This window comes from Stenella coeruleoalba (genome assembly GCF_951394435.1).
Source record: "Stenella coeruleoalba genome assembly, chromosome: 7".
NCBI lineage: Eukaryota > Metazoa > Chordata > Mammalia > Artiodactyla > Delphinidae > Stenella > Stenella coeruleoalba.
Genome location: NC_137153.1, coordinates 48,898,366 through 48,919,849, shown reverse-complemented (window position 1 = coordinate 48,919,849; position 21,484 = coordinate 48,898,366). Strand labels below are relative to the sequence as shown.

The window sequence follows — 21,484 nt, the reverse complement described above, 5'->3', positions numbered from 1 at the left end:
CAGTGGTTGAGAGTCCGCCTGCCGATGCAGGGGACATGGGTTCGTGCCCCGGTCCGGGAAGATCCCACATGCCACGGAGCGGCTGGGCCCGTGAGCTATGCCGCTGGGCCTGCGTGTCCGGAGCCTGTGCTCCGCAGCGGGAGAGGCCACAACAGTGAGAGGCCCGCATAATGCAAAAAACAAACAAACAAAAACAAACAAACAAAAAACACCACTTTGATATTTTTGTAGACCAGTGTCATATTACCATGGGATAAATATATGGTGTACATTAGGCATTTTGAAATATTGAGGACAGATTGTAGATACCTATTACTACTTCCTTATTCTGTGAAAAGTCCAGGTAAAGAGCAATCAATCTAGGAGAGTCCTAGGAGATGTTAGAAGAAGCAAGATGTCAGGGTCCACCTTGGACCTACTGAATAGAGTCTACATTTCAACTAGATGCCCCGGTGATGTTTGAGGGAGGTTTCTCAACAGCAGTATAATTGGCATTTTTGCCAGATATTTTTTTGTGTTGGGAGGGAGAGGGCTAGCCTGTGCATTATAGGGTGTTTAAAAGCATCCCTGGCCTCTACCCACTATATACCAGTAGCTCCCCTCTAATCCCACCCCACTGCCATCCCCCATCTCTCTACACCCACCCTTGCCACCATCTTGACAACAAAAAGTATCTCCAGACATTGCCAAATATCACCTGCAGGGGTTATAAGTCAAGCTCAGTTGAGAGCCACTGATCTATAGGAAACAATTTTGTCCTCAGTTATATGTTGCCCATGTAGTTTTAGACTGGTAATCTTATGTCTTCAGTACTGGGTTATAAATGCCACATTTCTTTTCTCTACATCTTTTGTGCTGACTACCATAGTGGTTGCCTGTAGCAGTAGCCACCCTTATACTGTTCTCTTCTCCCCTATTCCATGCACTCTTGATCTTTGAGATCATCCCCCAGCTAAACTACCTGCATAGAAGCTTTTGTTTAAAGCTTTGCTTTCAAGAAAACCCAAGCTCAGTTACTCCTGTAAAATCTAAAAGAATTTAGGTACTATATTTAATAAATATGTGTCAACTGACATATATAAAGCAAATATCATTCACTCTAAAGAATTTGAGTTCATTGAGGGCAGTGGTAGCATTTTTTGCATATCTGTCTCTCCATTAACCATGAAAATAACTACCATGTGAGTTGCTCAATAAATAATTATCAACAAAATTAATATAAAATGTTTTAACTTCTATCTCCTTCTACTTAAATAATACCTTTGCTGCATTGCTGCCATTGCTACTTCAATTTTGTAAGCCAGTAGTTTGGAAAGAAAAATGTTTGAAGTCCTTTCTTTGAAATAAGATAGTTAATTACTTCCTTGCCATTAGATGTGAAACAGCAAGCAAAAGCATGAGAAAATTCTAAGTTGGGCACATGAGGGAAATTTTGTCTGGGTTTTCCCAAGCCATAATTCTCATCACCTTTTCCTTTCAAGAGGAGAGACTGAAGGAGGACTTATTTCTGAATTAATTTTCCAGGTATGACAATATAGCTGTTCCCTAATATTTCTGGAATTCATTTTGAGATTTTTCTTGCTGTGCTTGTCTGCCATGATCACAATTATCCTTCTGTTTTAATTATCAGAACTCTTATAATGGAAAGAAACAAAGCCCCCAATCTTCTGGTTTTACAGTATTCACATGGTTAATATCAAGAAAGGGACCCCAAGGAAAGGGAGTACAGTGCAATGCCATTCGTTTAAATTTTAAAAAGATGCATTGTACATAAAATGTATAGAAATCATATAATAACTATAAGCCTGTGACCATAAGTTATTGAGCAACAGAATTCTGATAAATATTTTCTTACATTTTGCTTATTATAGCTCCCCAGTAAGGAATTTCAGTTAACTAATAGGGATAAACACTGAAAAAGGAGTTTTAAAATGATATTTTTATTGTTGGTTAACATTGTTCTTTGGGAGTACTGTTATGTTACTTTACGAATTTTGTTTGAGGAGAGGGATCCTAGGAGAGGTATTTACCATAAGTTACCTATGTTCTAGCTACCAATGTAATGTTGGTACAGGATGTTGAGGCAGCTGACAAACATTGATTCTGTTTAAAAGGATGGCTTCAGCCATTTCCCTCACTGCACTTTATCCACAGAAGCATTCTGTCACAGCAGTGAAGGTTCCCCTACCTTAGCAAGTAACTGATCACAACGATTTGTAAAAACTGACTTTAAGCTCCAGCTCAGTGGGGCTGTATCTCAGGAAAGGTTCTCGGGAGATGTAAGGTTAAACTGATGGATCACTTGAACTACAGTGTGATGGTGTTCAATATCATTATTAATATCCCAAGGACAGCGAAGGAGCCTGGAAAGTAAGAAGGCAAAATGGGCGAATTGAAGATCCGGTCCAGATCAAGAAGCAGCATGGGGCCTCAGAAAGAACGCAACTGTGGGTAGTTGGGCAAAAAGGCCCCCACAAAAAGCAGGTTCAGATAACTCTCAATAAAAGGAGTTGTTTTTATATGCAGTCCATCATGTGTGTCCATAATCTGGTTATAGGTTAGTAGGGATGCTTCACCAGTCCCTAGTTAAAATTCAGAAAAAATTAGACCCACGTATGGAGTTTTTAATAGAGATGAGTTTATTCATTTCAAAGGACTGTTGCATCTTATGTTACATTTATATCTTTCTTATTTTTTTGGTTGGTTATATTAGGGTAAGTATATTCTAATATTCTCTCCTTTCTACTATAACTAACCTGAAATTTCTGTGCTTAAGATGATAAAAGTTTATTCTGCAGTCTCATCACAGTTTATGGTCATTCAGGGAAAGAGAAAAAGAGTTTATGATTATGTGCCAGTCCTCAAATTTCTTTTTAAATTTGACTAATGCATGAAATCTCAAAGTGTGGGAAACATACTTCTTAAAAACTGTTGCACATATCAAGTTTTTTGAGCTGCAATGTTAATTCTATTCTTAAATTCAAATGAATCCTATACCTTCACATAATACCTTCCAGCTCTTTCCTGCTTTTTTCTTTCCAGCCTAGTTCTTGAACTTTCCCTATAGACAAAAGAAGTCCATAGGTCAAGGAACAGGAAAGGCTAAAAAATTGTGACAAGGAGCCAATCCATTGCTTTGCACATTTCTACCCTACTCTATTATTTGTACATGTTAATGAACTTTCCTGGATCAGAAAATAAGCACCCTGGTGGAGAATTCAATGAAGATGTGAACTCATTAAGTAACAGAGGACTGAAGAGCATATAAAAAGGCAAGAATAATGAGAAAGCAGTGGGAAGAAGAAGAACGTATGAGAACGGTACTGCTTGAATCAATAGATTCTCAGCTTAAGTACTTGCTCCTTTCAGCTCTAACTAGCACATGCAAAATACATGCAGGTTAAATGGAAAAGTCTTTCCACAGTGTGCCTATTTTCTTTTTATGGAACTGGCAGCCTAAGTCAAAGCCTGTTGTCGTAAGGATGCCTGACTCAGTGTTCTAGCACCAAAGTGTGAAAGTGAATGCACCTGTGCACTAGCTGCCAGCATCTCTCTCCTTCCTCCTGCCATTTTCTTTTCTGTAAATCAACCTCTTCCTTAATAGAAGAAAATACCGTGTGTGTGGGGGGGGGTATTATCATTGGGTGCTGAATTTTTGTATGCTTATGACAAGACACTAACATTACTGGACCACCAAATATAGACCAAACAGTGCTTGAGGGAACTTGGAAAGGTATCATCTGCATTTTAAACATAAGGAAAGAAAGTCTTAGACATGTTATTTCGATTGAAACTATGGGCCTAACACAGCAAGGACTTAATTAAATCAGGAAATTTACAAAATTGTTGCACTTGGATCACTTAGCTAAAAGAGGCCTTGGTAATATCACATGCTGTATTGAGCACTGGAAGTGATGTGCCCACCTGAGGCACCAGATTTTTACTATTATCATTTGAGCATGCTCTCTCATTCACTCTCACTCTCTTTCTCATCTGGAGGTCCGTTCAATCCAAATAATGACCTATACTAACACAGAGAAGGCTTTATTAACTCTAACATTCACAAGGACATCAAAAAGCATGAGAATGCATGAAATAATACTCTGGAGAGAGAACAATGTACATGGTTACCGTTGTTAGTTTCAGAACAGTAATATGTGACAAATTATAAATTGAATATAACAGCCTTTACACTGACTTCTGTGTTAGTTACGAACTACTTCAGCTGCTGGAATGGAAAGACCAAAATGATACTGGCTTCAAGAAGACAGAAGTTTATTTCTCTCTCACTAAAATGTAGGTAGCTGGACTTCTATCTTGCTGCTCTGCCATCCTCAGCACTGGCTCCATCTCGTGGTCCAGCATGGCTGCTCCAGCTCCCATTATCACATACCCATTCTGGTCTGGGAGGGGAAGTCAAACCCCTTCCTTTTCAAACACAACAGGAAACTAGCACGTATCACTTCCAATAATAACCCATTGGCCAGACCTTAGTCACATGGTCACATAAACCTTCCAAGAAGGCTGGGAAATGCAGTCTTTAATCAGATGACTCTATGCCCAGCTAATATCCTATTACTAAGGGAGAATGGCTGTTCTGCTCCAACGGAAAAAAAATGAAGATCCTTAGCAGGTATTGCTAAGCGAATTGGTTTCTGGTTTGATCGAATCGTAGTTCTGTTGTGCCATTGGTTTAAAAGCTGGGCATTAAAATGCCGCTTCCTAATATTTCTTCATTTGATGGTTGCATAAAATACCCTTTTGTCAGCAAATAGCCAAAATTCAGTCTTTAAATTGCTATCTGTGTCCTTATGGAGGGTTATATGGGAATGTCCTCTATATGTTTCTGCTGTGTTTTCTGTTCTCAGTACTCTGAGAACTTCCGTTGCCCTTTAGGAACGGGAAATGTTAGTAGCTTTTCAAAGAAATGCAGTACACATATTGGATCTGACCTGAGAAGACTCACCTCTTGCATACAAGTCACAAGGGTTTTAATACTACTATCAACCAGTCCCTCTGAATGCAGTTTTCAAACATTCCAACTCTCTGGTGTGCAGTAAAAGTACTATTTATAAATTATATCACAAGCTATAGAGATGTAGTAATTAGAGAAAGAATGCAGGACTGGGATAAAAGGATCAGAGCTCTAATTTGACTCTGCTATTAATAATCTGTGTTGCCTGTAACAAGTCACTTAACTTCCCAGCAAACCAGTTCTCTCTTTTATTAAACAAAAATATATTAGATGTTCTTCCTGCCTTGTAGACTTATCATGAACCTAAATACGTTTTACTCACTGAGTTAGTTGAGAGAATAATTTTTCCCAAGAAGGAAAACAGTTCGCCATTTCTGTTATTTGCAACAAAAGCAGTAGGGTGTGGACACTCCAATAATCACTCAAGACAACAGGTCAGAAAATAGGTGAAATTAGAATATGGTCAGAAGAACACGCATTCTGTGTTTTGGACTTTATTTTTAGAGCAGTTTTAGGTTCACAGCAAAATTGAGTGGATAATACAGAAAGTCACCATGTACCACTCGCCCACACCTCCTCCACCTCCAACCCCGAGATGCCTAACCTCCCCCACCATCAACATTTCACAACAGAGTGGTATGTTTATTACAAGTAATAAGCCTACATTGACACATCATTATCACTGACAGTCCACAGTTTACATTAGGGTTCATTCTTGGTGTTGTACAGTCTGTGTGTCTGGACAAATGCATAAAGACATGTATCTACCATTAAAGCATCAGAGTAGTTTCGCTGCCCTAAAAATCCTCTGTGCTCAGCCTATTCATCTCTCCCTCCCCCATAACTCCTGGCAACCACTGATCTTCTTACCGTCTCCATAGTTTTGCCTTTTCAAAAATGTCTTATAGCTGGAATTATATAATACGTAGCCTTTTCATTGGCTTCTTTCACTAAAGCAACATGCATTGTTCCCTCTACATCTCTTCCTTCCTGGGTAGCTCATTTCTTTTTAGCACTGAATAATATTCCATTGAATGAATATAACACAGTTTATTCAGTTCATTTATCCACTGAAGGACATTTGGTTGATTCCAAGTTTTGGCCATTATGAATAAAGCTGCTCTAAACATCTGTGTGCAGGTTTTTTTTCTTTTTTTTGTGGACATGTTTTCAACTCATTTGAGCAAATACCAAGGAGTGAGATCACCGGATCATATAGTAAGAATACGTTTAGTTTTGTAAGAAACTGCTAAACTGTCTTCCAAAGTGGCTGTACCATTTTGTATTCCCACCAGAAATGAATGAGAGTTCTTGCTGTTCCACATGTTCACCAACAGTTGGTGTTGTCAGGGTTTTGGATTTTGCCATTCAAATAGATGTGTAGTGGTATCTTATTGCTGCTTTAATTTGCAGTTTCCTGAGGCATATGGTGTTGAGCAGCTTCTCCAATGCTTATTCATCATCTGTACATCTCTTTTGCTGAGGTGTCTGCTTAGATCCTTTGCCCATTTTTTAATCAGGTGATTTCTTCTCTTATTGTTGAGTTTTAAGTGTTCTTGTATATTTTAGATAACAGCTCTTTACCAGTTATGATTTTGCAAGTATTTTCTTCCAGTCTGTGACTCTCTTATTAATTTCTTGACAGTATCTTTCATATAACAGAAGTTTTTAATTATAATGAAGTCCAAATTATTATTTCTTCCATGGATTGTGCCTTTGATGTTCTATCCAAAAAGCCATCAATAAACCCAAAGTCATCTAGATGTTCTCCAATGTTATTTTCTAGGAGTTTAATATATTATTGCATTTTACATTTAGGTCTATGATCCATTTTGAGTTAATTTTTGTGAAGGGTGTAAACTCTGTCGAGATTCTTTTTTTTTGCATGTGGATGTAACTCAGGCAAAGGCAAATGGAAAAGATGCATAGGACAAGTTATGCGGATGGAATGTGGTATGGAGCTTCCAGGACCTCTTTAACGTATACCACCTTCTCAGCACCTCAGTGTGCTCAATCCAGAAGTTCATTCTACATTTTTTTTTTACTCTTTTTAAATTGTCCATCTTTCCTCGCCTAATCCCAATAGAATGTAAGCTTCAAGAGGACAAGGATTTTTGCCTGTTTTATTCACAGTTGTATGCCCAGTGCCTGTCACATATTTCAAAAATCAACAAAAACTAGTTTAATTAGTTTTAAACCTATAAAAACAGCAATAGGAGATAATAGACAGGTCAAGCTCAGAGCATCAACCCAACACTTAGAACTATTTCTTAGACCATGGTCAGGGCCAGCTATCCCTGGAGAAAGAGAAAGAAGTTAAAATATTGGTATAAGAATGTAAAATAAGGATGAGAAAAAGAAAGCATAAAGAAGAAAAGAGGAAAACTTACTATAAACCAGAAGCATTACATATATGATGTGTTTTATTATTCTCAGCAACACTATGAAGTCAATATTCTTATTTTTGTCATGGAACAACTTTGGCAAAACATGTTAGGTAACTGTCCAATATCCTACAGTTACTAGGATTTCAATTCTAGTGGTAACTACTTAACTCCAGGCTTGATTTATTCTAAAAGCCAAAGAAGTTGAAAAGAGAAAGGAGACAGGATGAGCTCCTTTCATAGAAAGTGAGGTTATGGGAAGTCCTTAAAGGAAAAATGAAGGGAGGAGGGAAGACGTTATGCCATTAAAGTAGATGAAGGGAAAGTAAAGGGCTTCAACAAACATAGCATAGGAGGCAATTAAGCAAAACCACAAGAAACAGAAATAAAGGACTAGGGGTAGAAGAGGCGGAAAAAGATTTATAAATGAGGAAAGACCAAAAGGGAGAAATTTAACCTCAATATGCATGAGTTAAACATCCCTGAAATAAGTACATACGACAGTAACTTCAGGACATGGAAGACCAAAGTAATTCCTTGGGAATTAAAGATAAGCATTTTAGAAAAAGGAGAGAAAATTGATATATTACTATTATTATGTATTCTTGGAAACAGAGGTAGGATGTAAACAAGTGACATGTAGATTGTTTCCTGAATAAGTCTATAAAATGTGCTTATACAAATGGGAGGGCTCATTCTCCACGACATAAAGCCTTCGGGTATTAGGCTAGTGTGGCGATGACCTTCTCCAGCAGTGAGCACCACTTCTGCATCCCTGAGGTTCTCATGGTTTTGTTTCTGACAGTGACTTACTGTCTGACTTTGGAGTAAGACAGACCTAGTTTTAATCCTAATCCATCATGTCTTTAATTTGTGTGTTTTCAGGCAAGTCTCAGAGTCCTCAACCTGGGTTCTACCACAATTAAATGAGATAGTGTATGTCGTTTTGTCATGTGCTCAATAAACAGTGGCTATTACTATTAACAGCCTCATGTTGGAACTACAACTTAATTTTTCAGATGAAGAACCTGAGCGGAGAGGTAGCTGTGTTTGAGGTTTGTTGATTTGTGAAATGAAAGGATCCCAGAAGACATAGACCTATTAATCACATGAGCCTGGTCATTCAGAATATCCAAATGTCCCCCCAAAAAGCGGAATAGGTACTGAATAGGTCTGAATGTTCCTTAAAAAATGAAAGTGAACACTGTATTTAAATGGGAACCTGAACTCTCCTTGCCCCACCCCACGCTATATCAAGCCTATTCTAAAAATAGCCTGAGCACACTGATTGCAAATCAGAACTTCTATTAGAAAATTCCAGCTTCTCCCAGAAGCTCTGCTTAACTGCATTAAGGGTTGCAAATATATTTTCCTACTAACTCTATAATCTAGCAGTTCACTGACATTTACAGTCTGAACTTTCCCATTTCCTCTTGGTCTTTGGGGGAGTAGACAGGTGTAGAAACATGCTGTTTGGTTTAAAATTTTGGCAGTGAGGTGATATACACTGATCTTTCTCCCCTCCTTGGATTTTTTTCCACTTTGTTTATTCACAGCCCTGTGGGAGCTCCGCGATTAAATGGACCAAATCCTCTCTTCCTTGTCACCCATTTTAAGAAGTCCCTTGTGCTGAGGTGCTTAGGATGGAACGTTAACTCTTTCAGGTCTCCAGGGGATACTCTGGAGAACTGAGATGTTAAATACAATGAGGAAAGAAAAGGTTGTGAAACTTTCTGCTTACTTTGAAAGGCAATGTTTTCTTGTAAATATCTCTTTTAGAAGAAGAAAACTTTTTTTTATTACCACCCCCATAATCTCATCATGTGTTTCTAACTAGAACACAGTCTTCAGAATTTGGGGGATTTTAAATTTTATCTTATCAAAAAACCCTACAGACAACTTCCAGATTTATCTTGTTAACATGGAACTACTATCATATATCTGCTCTCTGTCCATGTAAATTCCTCCAAAGACCTTTCAAAGTTTGATCCCAACTTATCTTCGGGCACTCAACTCCCATTAACACTCTACACAAGTCCTATATCATTGTCTTGAATGAGCTGGAAGTGGTAGGGACATAGGGTGCAAGAAGAGAACATCACTTTTTTCCCACCACTCCACCGTTAAATATTCAGCCAACAGTTCTTTCTCTACTCTTGTTGAAAAATCTCAGGCAGGTCTCAGAGCTCACTTAGTCATCTGTGGATAATAAAGGATTCTCCAGCTTCCTTCAATCTCAAGAACAGGTGTATTTTATAATTTAAAGTGTCATCCACAGTGATAAAAACTTCCATCCAGCCCCTCCATTCAACCTAAAGTTTCTCTTCCCTCTCCAGGCCATGTGGGCTTCAGGCTCAGAACCTATAGCGAGGGAAGGGCAGTGTGGACAATTCTGTCCTCTCTATCTTCTCCCATTGCTAAGTACCCATGGCTTCTTACTATCCTGGGGCTGAGAGAGTAGGTAAGGTGTTCACAGAAGAGAACTCAGCTCAGTCTTACATGGGTGGTGTTGATCAGGCTCCCTTTGAAGGTGATGAAGGCGCAGGGACTGGTTCTTTCCCTCGCAGGAGCTCTACAGGCATTTGAGGAGAATCCATGACAGAAGGCCTTCTCTTGCTGGCTATCTAAGACCCCAACCCTCAGACTCTGGGATTCAGGCAGTCCATCCCATCCAGAATCTCTATCATAGTCCTTTGCTCCATCAGACAATTCTCTTAGGCAAGGTCCTTTCTAAAATAACCACTGGCCATCTCACCTACCTACTTAGCCCATGGAAATCTCACCCATATTACTCATTCACAGGCAGCACAAGTCCAGTTGGCACCCAAAGTGCCCTCCTTATTTTTGCTCTGCTCCCTCAAGCTGAAACCATGGGAGACATACATCAGGGCAATCATGTGGCCTCCCTGAAGCACCTCTAACTTACCTGGATCTGAAAAAGATCATTTCCCCTTTTCTCTCTGATAGAGTAGGTGTGAGAAATGCAAAGCTCAAAGACAATTACAAGGGAGAAAACTCTTCCTCGCTCAACTATTTTTTTCTCCAAGTCTGATCACACTCTTTGAGAACTGGTTCCTGACAGAATAGCTTTCCTAATTTCTTAGCACCTCCTGTATATGTCCATGGCAACTCCACTTAGAATGTTGGTGACTTGGTCCCTATTGAAATGGTCTAGGCTTTTGAGTCTCAACAAAAGAGATCAAAGAGTCCCATTTGAATATCCTGCTGTACTAGGCCACCTGGAGGTTGCTCAGCACATTCTTGATGTTCCTTTCTTCTTTCTTTGATTATTTTCTCATCAACTTAAACTCTTTAAACTCTTTCCCAAAGATATATCTCAAAAGGGCTTTGCAGACCACATTCTCTCTCTACTAACAAATTGAGGAGAGCTCTTTTTCAGAAACTCCTACACCATTTCTGTGGTATTCATACTCTCCCTCAGAGTCCAGTGTTTTCTCGGAATCTATCGATATATGAAGTTGTTTTATCTTCTTATGAATCATGAGCTTCTTGAAGAAAAAAAACTGTTTCTTCACATTTATCTTTGTAAATCCTGCAGTTCACTAAGCCAGGTACTCGAAACCTTTTTTTTTAGTTTCTAAAAAGTTCAACTACTGTAAGACCTAGCATTAGATCCCACAATTTCACTCCTAGAGAAATGAAGACATATATGTGCACAGAAAGTTGCACGTGAGTATTCAGAGCAACATTATTCTTAAGAGCCAAAAACTGGAAACAACCCAAATGCTCATCAGCTTGTGAATGAACAGACAGCCAAAGTGTGGCATATCCATGCAATAAAATGCTATTCAACAATAAAAAGAAACAAAGCACTGATATATGTTCTGATATGTACAACACAGATGAACCTCACAAACGTTATGCTGAGTAAAGGAACCCAGACCCACAGAAGATGACACACTGTATGATCCCATTTATATTAAATGTTCAGAAAAGCCAAACCTATAGAGATATAAAGTAGACTAGCGGCTGCGTGGGCTGGGGTGGGAATGGGGATTAACTGTAAATGGGCATGAGGGATCTTACAGGAGTGCTAAAAAAATGTTACATAACTCAGTAAATTTACTAAAAATCACTGAATTGTGCACTTAAACGGAGTGAATTTTATGATATGTAAATTATGCCTCAATAAAAGTTTTAAAAAACCTGCTTGCTCAGTGGAATTTGGGTTTTTTCTTTGATGTCAGCTTCTTGTAGGTGTTAATACTGCTGAAGCCTTGAACAGTTCAAAATAGGAGAGAACAGGCCCTCTGGGCCTATGCCTTGTTCACAGAGTCATAAACAAACATATTGCTTCCATAACAAAAGCCAGGATTCTTGAAATTTCAAGGGAGGTCAGACCAAAGTTAGATTGAGTGCAGCTGTAATGCACCACTGGTTTTCCGGCAGTGAAGAGAGCTGATGGGCTCCCCAAGTGCCACCTTAATAATAAAAAGTGACTTGGGTACTGAGCATTACAATTTCCTCATAACCTGAAAATCTCATCTTTGTGGGATTTTAAATCCTAAGTTGGATCACTGTAGACAAGCAATTTAGAAATCAGTCAGCTTCATGAATATAAAATGACAAATGTGGGATCAATGTTTCCCTCTAGGTATTTAAAATAAAATCATTCTTTAAGAATGGTCTATACTTTAGCCACTGGTAACTATATATATTTCATGTGAAAGAATAGATACAATTCATTCATTACTAGAGATGAGATTTGGAAGTTCCACCTAAGACTTGACATTTTTTTAATATACATAATACTTCTAATTATTTAACTTATATTTTAAAACAACTTTGTCTATTTCCATTGTTAGGCTATCATCTAGAGGAATCCATCTAAATGAGTATGAGTAAATTGTGATTTGGTCTTCAAGGAATTTTCTCTAAGCATCTATTCATGAGCTCAGATTACAAGGGTAGTGGTTGTACTTCAAAATTCCCGGCACTTAAATCATTTGTATAATAGTAACAAACATACCATAAGAACTATTAATATTCAAAAGCATATATGCAAACGAATAACTGACTAGTTTATGGTAACAACTACAAATACTGTCCATTGAGTAGTAACGAAATACTGATACTTAACACAAAGATAAAATGTATCAAAATCCTCAAACATCTACAGCCTTTTCACTTTATGACCAGTTATACAAAGATCACAGTGACTGGCAGGCTTAGGTTTAGAGGGTTTTGCACCTCTAGAAGGCATGAGGATTTAAACTCAGACTCGGGCAATACCAGAAAAGAGGAGGGCATATCAAGAATATCTAACAGGAAGTAATCTTCCTATTTAGCTATGCTAAGGACAAGGCAACAACAGCCAACAACCAATCCACCCAGACATCAACTCACTTCATCTGCGAACCATTTATTGTCAGCTGTGTACCTGGTACTGTACTAAGCATGGTGACAGAACAGCCACTGTCTTCATGAGGCTTATCCTGTAGTGAAGGGAACACAATGATAAAAATAATCACAAGTGAAAAGCCTATAAAGAAAACAAGCCATATACTAAGCATAATGGGGGCAAGTGGTGATAGTCATGGTGGTGGGCACTGATTTTACATGGTAAACCCAGTGCCACCATTGGAATAGTGGCAATTGGTGTGTGTCTGGGCAGGAGGGGGATGGGAAGAGTTCTCCAGGCAGAGAAGGCCTGAGGCAGCAAGTAGCTTGGCATGTTCAAAGAACTTAAACTAAAACTCCGCTAGAGAAAATAGCGAGGGGAGGAGTGAAACAACGTAGATTGAAGAGACAGAGGTAGAACTTGAAAAGTTTAGGAAGAATTTAGATTGTATTCTAAGTCAAGGATCATATGTCTTTATGTCTCTAATGTTATCGCATCCATGAGACCTTCCCTGATGGCCCTACAGTATCCCCTGTTATATTGATTTATTTTAAACCATAGCACTTAATACCCTTTGGTGCATTCTATATTTCTTGTTATATCTTCTATTTTTCTTCTCCTCCCTCTATGAGTTTTATGATTTTAACTGGTTTTGTTGTTGTTTTGTGTTGTTTTTTACCACTCTGTCTTCAGCACCTGGAACAGTGTCTGACATAAAGTGGATTCTCAGGCATTATGTGCTGAATAAATGAATGAATATTAAAGATACTTTGAGATATCTAAGTCTCCAACCAAATAATCAGGTCAAATGTGCAACTATATTTTCTATAGTAGCTGGGCATTCTTATTATTGAAGTACATTATGTGTATTTTTGCGAGTATTTTGTGTTTGAGTATTTTATCTTTAACTCAGTATTCCAATTAGATAAATTGTACTAGACATTTAAATTTCAAGCATATATCCAATTTTTATTGAATGAAACAATTATGTAATAAGTCATCAATTACTGAAATATTGGCTCACAAAATTAGTAATAATAAACTCCTGATTTTCTATCAGCAACTTTTTAGCCAAATGCATATCATTTTGAAAAACTGGATGGATTTATTGACAAGGAAGATAAGTATATTCTGTTTAGTACCAAATATGACTTCTATGATTACAAAGCAATGATCTTTTTAGATCTACATAACACAACTGCGGGTCCTCACATGGCCACTTTGCTACATTTTGGCTCTTTAGCATTCAGCATTAAAGAGTTCCTTACACTTTTTTAAACATGTAAATTTATACACACAGAGACACTTAGGGACACACCCCTGAATCTGGTATTGATTCTGTTTGGCAGGATAACATAGGAAAGAAAAGTTGAAATTATTCGCACAGGCATATAAAACACTTTTGGTATTTGGCTGTTCTTAAATATTCAGTTTAGGTAACCCACTACCCCTGCGTGGAATATCATCCTTTATTGATTATTTGGAAGAGTATTCTGGAGAATAGATAAATGATTTCCCATATTGGCCTCAGCTTGCCTCAATAAATCATCAATCCAAAAACACAAGTGAGAAGCAGCAGTCCATTTAAAACAGATTGACTTGCTCCGGATTTGGGACATTCATTTTACAGGTGGAGAAATCGCAGAGGTGTTAGGGATCTGGCCAATAGATTCTGAAGCCAATCAAAAGCAGAAATGAGTGAAAACACAGCCCCGTAAAGTCTTTCCACACCCCAGTATTTCTCAATCATATTCTCCAAGTCTGTGAGTTTTCCATTATTAAAAATTTGCTCTTGAGAATCTGAAGTTTTATGATATTAACGTGTTTAAAAATTATGCATTTATAATAACCACAAAAAAGTTTTGTCCTCATAACTGGTAAAATAATGCAACATCAGGGCAACTGACAGATGTAAAGCAATCAAAGAACCCTTCTCAGGATCCACGAAATTTCAAGTTTGGGCAACATTACAGGATATCATTCTATTCTCTCCATTTACTCACAAGTTGACCAGTATGTGTCTTTAATTATTCCATGCCGTGTGTCTTGTCCCATTGACCCCAGCTCACATTTCCCATGCATAGAGCCTTTCCTACTGCCTCTTTTTTTCTTTAACAGATACACTGAGCAGGCTCTTGGCATATAAGCTCACAAAAGGACATCCTGAAGGGAACTAAAGCCCAGTGGCAGATCTGTAAAATCTTTACCACTCAACTCACTAAGAATTATATTCTTCCTACCATGTGCAAAGTACTTCCACAGGTACAGAAAAGCTTATGACGATAAAAATTAACAAGGTCTCAGACATGAATGAAGGCACCTACAGCCTAGAAGGGGAAACGGACGAAAAGAACTCTAATATGACACTGGCTGCAATATGTGTCGTAACTGGAATTGCAGCTCAGATGTTATAAATTGGATCTAGTTAATATCTAAAAATGTTTAGTGTGGATTTCTTCTCCCTATTTGTAATCTCTTTTTAAGACTGGTAAGTGATATCAGATACCTATAATAGAGAAGATTTCAAATATTTACATCTTAATCTTCTACATTAAGACGTTATTTTCCTGAGGAAACTTACACAAGCCTCTTAGATAGCCTCAGCTACCAGAAGGCAGACAGCAGAAGCAAGAAGAACTACAATCCTGCCTATGGAACAAAAACCACATTCACAGAAAGACAGATAAGATGAAGGCACAGGGCTATGTAATAGATGAAGGAACAAGATAAAACCCCAGAAAAAAAACTAAATGAAATGGAGATAGGCAACCTTCCAGAAAAAGAATTCAGAATAATGATAGTGAAGATGATCCAGGACCTCAGAAAAAGAATGGAGGCAAAGATGGAGAAGATGCAAGAAATGTTTAACAAAGACATAGAAGAATTAAAGAACAAACAAACAGAGATGAACGACACAATAACTGAAATGAAAAATACACTAGAAGGAATCAAGAGCAGAATGACTGAGGCAGAAGAACGGCTAAGTGACCTGGAAGACAGAATGGTGAATTCACTGCTGTGGAACAGAATGAAGAAAAAAGAATGAAAAGAAATGAAGACAGCCTAGGAGACCTCTGGGACAACATTAAACACAACAACATTCGCATTATAGGGGTCCCAGAAGGAGAAGAGAGACAGAAAGGACCCGAGAAAATATTTGAAGAGATTAGAGTGGAAAACTTCCCTAACATGGGAACGGAAATAGCCACGCAAGTCCAGGAAGCGCAGCAAGTCCCATACAGGATAAAACCAAGGAGAAACACACCGAGACACATAGTAATCAAATTGGCAAAAATTAAAGAAAAGAAAAATTATTGAAAGCAGCAAGGGAAAAATGACAAATAATATACAAGGGAACTCCCATAAGGTGAACAGCTAATTTCTCAGCAGAAACTCTACAAGCCAGAAGGGAGTCACACGATATACTTAAAGTGATGAAAGGGAAGAACCTACAACCAAGATTACTCTACCCAGCAAGGATTGCATTCAGATTCGATGGAGAAATCAAAAGCTTTACAGACAAGCAAAAGCTAAGAGAATTCAGCACCACCAAACCAGCTCTACAACAAATGCTAAAGGAACTTCTCTAAGTGGGAAACAGAAGAGGAGAAAAGGACCTACAAAAACAATCCGAAAACAATTAAGAAAATGGTCATAGTAACATACATATCGATAATTACCTTAAAAGTGAATGGATTAAATGCTCTAACCAAAAGACACAGGCTTGCTGAATGGATACAAAAACAAGACCTATATATATGCTGTCTACAAGAGACCCACTTCAGACCTAGGGACACATACAGACTGAAAGTGAGGGGATGGAAAAAGATATTCCATGCAAATGGAAAGCAAAAGAAAGCTGGAGTAGCAATATTCATATCAAATAAAATAGACTTTAAAATAAAGAATGTTACAAGAGACAAGGAGAACACTACATAATGATAAAGGAATCAATCCAAGAAGAAGATATAACAATTATAAACATATATGCACCCAACATAGGAGCACCACAATACCTAAGGCAACTGCTAACAGCTATAAAAGAAGAAATCAACAGTAACACAATAATCGTGGAGGATTTTAACACCTCACTTACACCAATGGACAGATCATCCAAAATGAAAATAAATAAGGAAACAGAAGCTTTATATGACACAATAGACCAGAGAGATTTAATTCATATTTATAGGACGTTCCATCCAAAACCAGCAGATTACACTTTCTTCTCAAGTGTGCACAGAACATTCTCCAGGATAGATCAGATCTTGCAACACAAATCAAGCCTCAGTAAATTTAAGAAAACTGAAATCATATCAAGCATCTTTTCTGAACATGCTATGAGATTAGAAATGGATTACAGGGAAAGAAATGTAAAAACAACAAATACATGGAGGCTAAACAATACGTTATTAAATAACCAAGAGATAACTGAAGAAATCAAAGAGGAAATCAAAAAATATCTAGAGACAAATGAAAATGAAAACACAACCATCCGAAACCTATGGGATGTAGCAAAAGCAGTTCTAAGAGGGAAGTTTATAGCTGTACAAGCCTACCTAAAGAAACAAGAAACACCTCAAGTAAATAATCTAAACTTACACTTAAAGGAACTAGAGAAAGAAGAACAAAGAAAACCCAACGTTAGCAGAAGGAAAGAAATCATAAAAATCAGAGCAGAAATAAATGAAATAGTAACAAAGAAAACAATAGCAAACATCAATAAAACTAAAAGCTGGTTCTTTGAGAAGATAAACAAAATTGATAAACCATTATCCAGACGCATCAAGAAAAATAGGGAGAGGAATCAAATCAATAAAATTAGAAATTAAAAAAGAGAAGTTACAACAGACACCTCAGAAATACAAAGCATCCTAAGAGACTACTACAAGCAAATCTATGCCAATAAAATGGACAAGCTGGAAGCAATATAGACATATTCTTAGAAAGGTATAACCTTCCAAGACTGAACCAGGAAGATACAGAAAATATGAACAGACCAATCACAAGTAATGAAATTGAAACTGTGATTAAAAATCTTCCAACAAACAAAAGTCAAGGACCAGACAGCTTCACAGGTGAATTCTATCAAACATTTAAAAAGAGCTAAAACCCATCCTTCTCAAACTCTTTCAAAAAACTGCAGAGGAAGGAACACTCCCAAACTCATTCTATGAGGCCACTATCATCCTGATACCAAAATCAAACAAAGACTACAAAAAAAGAAAATTACAGACCAATATCACTGATGAATATAGATGCAAAAATCCTCAACAAAATACTAGCAAACAGAATCCAACAACACATTGAAAGGATCATACACTATTATCAAGTGGGATTTACCCCAGAGATGCAAGGATTCTTCAATATATGCAAATCAATCAATGTGATACAACATATTAACAAATTGAAGAATAAAAACCATATGATCATCTCAATAGATGCAGAAAAAGATTTTGACAAAATTCAACACGCATTTACGATAAAAACTCTCCAGAAGGTGGGCATAGAGGGAACCTACCTCAACATCATCAAGGCCATGTATGACAAACCTACAGCAAACATCATTCTCAATGGTGAAAAACTGAAAGCATTTCCTCTAAGATCAGGAATGAGACAAGGATGTCCACTCTTACCACTATTATTCAACATAGTTTTGGAAGTCCTAGCCATGGCAGTCAGAGAAGAAAAAGAAATAAAAGGAATACAAAATGGAAAAAAAGAATTAAAACTGTCACTGTTTGCAGATGACATGATACTATACATAGAGGATCCTAAAAATGCCACCAGAAAACTACTAGAGCTAATCAATGAATTTGGTAAAGTTGCAGGATACAAAATTAATGCACAGAAATCTCCTGCATTCCTATACACTAATGATGAAAAATATGAAAGAGAAATTAAGGAAACACTCCTATTTACCACTGCAACAAAAGGAATAAAATACCTAGGCATAAACCTACCTAGGGAGACAAAATACCTGTATGCAGAAAACTATAAGACACTGATGAAAGAAATTAAAGATGATACCAACAGATGGAGAGATATACCATGTTCTTGGACTGCAAGAATCAATATTGTGAAAATGACTCTACTACCCAAAGCAATCTACAGATTCAATGCAATCCCTATCAAATTACCAATGACATTTTTTACAGAACTAGAACAAAAAATCTTAAAATTTGTATGGGACACAAAAGACCCCGAATAGCCAAAGCAGTCTTGAGGGAATAAAACGGAGTGGAGGAATCAGACTCCCTGACTTCAGACTATACTACAAAGCTACAGTAATCAAGACAATATGGTACTGGCAAAAAACAGAAGCACAGATCAATAGAACAAGATAGAAAGCCCAGAGATAAACCCACGCACTTATGGTCAACTAATCTATGACAAAGGAGGCAAGGATATACAATGGAGAAAAGACAGTCTCTTCAATAAGTGGTGCTGGGAAAACTGCACAGCTACATGTGAAAGAATGAAATTAGAACACTCCCTAACACCATACACAAAAATAAACTCAAAATGGATTAAAGACCTAAATGTAAGGCCAGATACTATAGAACTCGTAGAGGAAAACATAGGAAGAATGCTCTTTGACATAAATCACAGCAAGATCTTTTTTGATCCACCTCCTAGAGTAATGGAAATAAAAACAAAACAAAAAAAATGGGACCTAATGAAACTTAAAAGCTTTTGCACTGCAAAGGAAACCATAAACAAGACAAAAAGACAACCCTCAGAAAGGGAGAAAATATTTGCAAATGAATCAATGGACAAAGGATTAATCTCCAAAATATATAAACAGCTCATGCAGCTCAATATTAAAGAAACAAACAACCCAATCCAAAAATGGGCAGAAGACCTAAATAGACATTTCTCCAAAGACATACAGATGGCCAAGAAGCACATGAAAAGCTGCTCAACATCACTAATTATTAGAGAAATGCAAATCAAAACTACAATGAAGTATCACCTCACACCAATTAGAATGGACATCATCAGAAAAATCTACAAACAACAAATGCTGGAGAGGGTGTGGAGAAAAGGGAACCCTCTTGCACTGTTGGTGGGAATGTAAATTGATACAGTCACTATGGAGAACAGTATGGAGGTTCCTTAAAAACTAAAAACAGAATTACCATATGATCCAGCAATCCCAATACTGGGCATATACCCAGAGAAAACCATAATTCAAAAAGACACATGCACCCCAATGTTCACTGCAGCACTATTTACAATAGCCAGGTCATGGAAGCAACCTAAGTGCCTGTCAACAGACGAATGGATGAAGAAATTGTGGTACATATATACAATGGAATATTACTCAGCCATAAAAAGGAATGAAATTGAGTCATTTGTTGAGACGTGGATGGATCTAGAGAGTGTCATACAGAGTGAAGTAAGTCAGAAAGAGGAAAACAAATATCATATATTAACGCATGTATGCAGAACCTAGAAAAATAGTACAGATGAAGTGGTTTGCAGGGCAGAAGTTGAGACACAGATGTAGAGAACAAACGTATGGACACCAAGGGGGGAAAGCCGTGGGGGGGTGTGCATGGTGGTGTGCTGAATTGGGCGATTGGGATTGACATGTATACACTGATGTGTATAAAATTGATGACTAATAAGAACCTGCTGTATGAAAAAATAAATAAAATATAATTCAAAAATTCAAAAAAAAATGAGGGTGAAATAAAATTTTAGAGATACAGAAGCTGAAAGGACTCATCACCTGCAGATCCATACTACAGGAAATGTTAAAGGACATTCTTCAGGCAGAAGAAAGATGATACTAGATGGAAATCTGCATCTACACAGAGGGTTGAGGATCATTGGAAATGTTAACTAAATGGATAAAAATACAATAATTTTTTCTTGTTAATCAGTTTTAAAGGAAAATTGACTGTTTAAACAAAAATAACAACAATTGATTATGAAGTTTTAAACATATATAAAAGTAAAGTGTCTGGCAATAATAACATAAAAGGCTCTGAGGGGAGAAATGGAAGTATACTACAGTATTGTGAAATTTATGTGAGGATACCATTTGGAGGTAGACTGTGATAAGTTGAAGCTGTATACTGTAAACCCTGAAAAAACCATTTTAACAAACAAATAACCACAACTAATAAGCCAACAAAGGAGATAGAATGGGCTAATAATAAATATGGACTGAAGTTTTAATCCAAAAGAAGATACAAGAAGAGGGAAAGGAAATAAAGAACAGATGGGAAAAACTGAAAAAAAAAATAACAAGATGATACACTCAATCCCAACCATATGTTAACAGTCACATTGACTGTAAATGGTTAAGACACTCTCAATTAAAAAGCAGAGATTGGGGGCTTCCCTGGTGGCGCAGTGGTTGAGAGTCCGCCTGCCGATGCAGGGGACGCGGGTTCGTGCCCCGGTCCGGGAAGATCCCACATGCCGCGGAGCGGCTGGGCCCGTGAGCCATGGCCGCTGAGCCTGCGCGTCCGGAGCCTATGCTCTGCAACGGGAGAAGCCACAACAGCGAGAGGCCCGTGTACCGCAAAAAAAAAAAAAAGAAAAAAAGAAAAAGAAAAGCAGAGATTGGGGCATTCCTTGGTGGTCCATTGGTTAGGACTCCACACTCTCACTGCCAAGGGTCCAGGTTCAATACCTGGTCAGGGAACTTAAAAAAAAAAAAAAAAAAAAGAAGTTATTTTCCCAAAGGTAATCGTGTCTGAAACATGTTAGGTAGACTATGAAACAGCATTTGGGATTATAACTCGAAAC

General features: G+C 37.6%; 1 protein-coding gene across 10 annotated transcripts in view; it reads right to left on the bottom strand.

The window, feature by feature from the left end:
• CAAP1 (caspase activity and apoptosis inhibitor 1) overlaps positions 1-21,484 on the bottom strand; it is a 1,159,962-nt gene that overhangs the window by 693,343 nt on the left and 445,135 nt on the right. The window contains exon 13 of one of the 10 annotated variants that reach the window (XR_013829218.1): positions 12,609-12,815. The exons of the other annotated variants lie outside the window; for them this stretch is intronic. The gene's annotated coding sequence lies outside the window, so the exon portion shown is untranslated. Of the gene's footprint in view, positions 1-12,608; positions 12,816-21,484 lie in introns of those variants that run through there. 10 annotated transcript variants of the gene reach the window in all.